General features: G+C 39.2%; 1 protein-coding gene across 1 annotated transcript in view; it reads left to right on the top strand.

Annotated features, from left to right (window-relative positions):
- LOC119425920 (ras-related GTP-binding protein C) overlaps positions 1-3,947 on the top strand; it is a 13,386-nt gene that overhangs the window by 7,909 nt on the left and 1,530 nt on the right. The gene's annotated exons all lie outside the window — the stretch shown is intronic.

Raw genomic sequence — 3,947 nt, 5'->3', positions numbered from 1 at the left:
CATGTTCCTGCACATGTTCCTGCACATGTTCCTCACATGTTCCTGCAGGAAAACTTCTCCAACTCGTCTTTTGTTCTCGTTTGTATATCGGCCAATAAAACTCCGTTTGATGTTCGTTTTGGTCGAAGCTTGAACGAGCCGCTGCAGAGGAGCCAAAGAGCCACATGTGGCTCCAGAGCCGCAGGTTGCAGACCCCTGGTTCAGAGGAACCGAACGTCAGCCGCTCGAGGTTCTTCTGTTGGTTTAGAGCACATATGTCATTCTTAAGGCCCGCGGGCCACATCTGGCCTGCCACGTCATTTTATGTGGCCCGCGAGAGCTTAAAGGGTCTGTAAAAAAAAAGTCTGATTGTCGTCATAACGAGGGGCCGTTTACACGACGCACATTTTGAGTGAGACCGCACCTTTCTCTCTGTGCATCAGCTGTTCAGTTACACGACAACCCACCTCTCAGAGAGCAGGTTTGTGTTGGACCGCCCGCTGAGGTGTTAAAGCACATGCTGGTCACACACGCTGACCAACGGCATTCATCCAACCTTTATTTCTACAGGTTAGTCTCACTGAGCCTCAGGGACTCATTTAAAGAGAGACCTGATTCAACACAGCGTGATGACAACAATAGACAATCATAAAGCATGCGTACAAACTGAGAATTTAATTATTTCCTGTCAACAACAATGGCACCAGAGTGTAACATCCTGCTTTCTGTGCCACGACTGATGGAATATGTTTTGGGTCTCGTAGTTAATCTACGCCTGAATGTGCTGCTGTGACCAACATCTGTTGGAAGAGACGCCAGTCTGATCCAGTTCTACTTTATCTACATTTACTGAACCAGGCAGGCAGATATTTCACACGTCGCTGGACTATAACATACAAAATGTGCTAAATAATAAGAGCAACAATAATAAACAGTATTTCTGTTATATAATGAAGTTACCTGGACATTATGTAATTCAAGTTGTGATTTAAACGATGATGTGAAACATGTTGTGTGATAGTAGAGATGAAAATGAAGACATCAGGTTTATTTTGTTGTTTATTTATTCAACACCACAAAGTTTATGTCACACAAACACTGATAATTAAACTGAACACACTATTAAAAACATGTTAAATGTAAACTACATTAATGAACTGGACCCTTCTTCTCTGTTGTCATCCTGACGCCATGTTGTTTGTCTGGCTCGTTCAGGCCGTCACTGCTTTGCTTAATGCAGATTAAAACACTGAACGGACTGGGAAAAAGGACTGAGGTGAAGGTTTTCAAGGCAGAACCCAGTGGTGCAGGCAGGACTCGGAGACCAGATGGTTAAATGAGAAGCACTTTAATAATAAAAATAATGAAGCTGTCGTGGCAACAAAACGCACGTTCTTGGAAGACACGTAGAAAATCACAAGGAACATGTAGGATCTCAGGAGGGAAACCAGACAATGCCCAGACAACGAGTAACACAAAGACACAGATTTATATCAAGGTCAAGGTTCTTTACTGTCATTCACTTCACATGTGGTACATGAGGTGGAACGAAACTGTGTTCACAGGGTCCCAGATACATCCAACAAAAATACAAATTGTAAAGAAAAACAATAACCAGATCCAAGCCATAAACTAAGAATACACTAAGCACTAATAGTACACAAGAGCAGCACGAACACGAGTCTGTGTGAGCAGACGAGGACGAATGAACACAGCAACATGAAACTAGAAAGTTCCTGGAGAAACTTTGATGGGGACTGCCTATTTATTATTAATAATAATTTTTCATTTAGCCTTTATTTATCCAGGTTACTCTCATTGAGCCACGAGAACTCATTTTCAAGAGAGACCTGTTTAGGGAGCACATGGTGGGGGTTAAGGGCCTTGCTCATGGGCCCAGAGTGGGGCGAATGAGGGTGGGGGCAAGTGTGGGTGTTTCACCTACCCCACCCACAATTTTGATGTTGTCGGGGCCGGGGCGTGAACCGGCGATCTTCGGATCACAAGCCCACCTCTCTAACCTCTGCGCCACCACTCCCCCAATAAATATAATATAAATATAATTAATAAATATTAATTAGTATTAATATCAATACTAAATACTAATTATTAAAATAATGATGAATTTATTAATTTTTGTTAAAATAATAATGAATATTGACTATATTCACACCAATAATTAGTATTAATATTAAATATTACTTATTAATATTCATTATAATTATATTAAAATAGATAATTATGAACATTAATCATTTATAATTAAAACTTATTATTAATATTACTAATTAATAATAATAATAGGTAATAATAGGTGCCTTCCTTGCATGTTGAACCAAAATGGCTCCATATGTTACTCAGTTTCTGTGAAGAGTTTTTGGGGACTGCATGGCAGGCACCTATTACTCTACACCTCGGAAGAGTGAATACATTTCTATCTCCGTTAATGCGGCCCGAACCACAGCGTCTCCCCCCACTAAAGTTAGATCAAAACGACCGGCTCGGCCCCGTGATGTGTGCTATTACATTTATTGGCATTTCAAGTTACCATGGCGACGTCATTTGCAAACAAAGACGCAATATTTCACCAACTCCAGGAACTAGCTGGTGACTGCCCACTTATTATTCTGCACCTAAAAAGCGTATCTTTTTCGACTTTACTGCGGCCCGAACCGCAACGTGGACCCCCACAAAAGTTGTATCAAAACGACCGGCCCGGCTCCGAGATGTGTGCTATTACTTTTATTGGCATTTGCAGTTACCATGGTGACATATTTTGCTAACAAAGATGCTAAGTTTCCTATAGGAAATGAATATTAGAAAACTCTACTGAGTAACATATGGAGCCATTTTGGTTCAACATGTATGGAAGGCACCTATTATTACCTATTATCACCTATTATTATTAATTAGTAATAATAATAATAATAAATATCAATTATAAATTATTAATGCTCATAATGATCTATTTTAATATAATTATTATGAATATTAATAACTAATATTTAAGATTAATACTAATTATTGGTGTGAATATTATTAATATTCATTATTAATTATGAATATTTTAACAATAGTTAATAAATTAACAATAAATTAATCATTATTAATATTAATAATTAGTATTTAGTATAGATATTAATAATAATTAATAGTAATATTTATTATTATTATTAATTTAATAATAAATGGGTAGTCCCTGTCAACATTTCTCCAGGAACTTTCTAGTTAAATCTCTTCAATGCACATTTATCAGTCTTTATTTGAAAACATGTAAGCATAAACACATTTTCAAACCAGACAACAGAAAGTTGATGAATTTAAAAATCTGTTTGTTACCACAGTAAAGTAGTTTCTGTAACTGAAGTTATTCGGTGTGTGTCACCGAAAGCATAATTTGACAGCAGCATTGCACATTCCCACAGGAGGGCACTGTAGCTGAAGCTTCAACAAATGAACCTATTTTTGAAACATTTGGCCCAGCTGGTTCAGTGCTTCATAAAACTTCATTTGCTCGTCACTACCTGTGAGGACACGCAGCTGAAACACGTCAGGGGAAATGATCAACTGGAAACCAGGAAGTGCAGGAACAGAGACACAACACCAGATACCAGGAAACAAAGCACATCCTGCAGAAAAAAGAACTGAGGGGGAAATTTAAATTAATAGTTGCTCCAACGTTTCTCTCTCCACAGTCCTCCTGCACTGTCAGTGCCTTGTTTCAGAACCGGTCCACCTCTGGTGGGAGGGCAGCTCCTCCTCGCAGGAAAAATAAAAACTCAGTTGTTGTGTAACTGAAGTAAACACAAGCTAACATTATTAAGAACGTGTATTTACCTGCTGTAGCTTGACTGCTGCTGATTTACCAGCAGAGCAGGAAGTCCGACATCATCCTCGTCAGTTCTGCTCTGCTCAGTGACCGGTGTCAGGTCCAGGCAGGTCCAGTCAGTGACCGGTGTCAGGTCCCG

Source organism: Nematolebias whitei, chromosome 19 (assembly GCF_014905685.2).
Source record: "Nematolebias whitei isolate Nwh7 chromosome 19, NemWhi1, whole genome shotgun sequence".
Taxonomy (NCBI): domain Eukaryota; kingdom Metazoa; phylum Chordata; class Actinopteri; order Cyprinodontiformes; family Rivulidae; genus Nematolebias; species Nematolebias whitei.
This window is presented reverse-complemented; position numbering and strand designations above follow the sequence as displayed.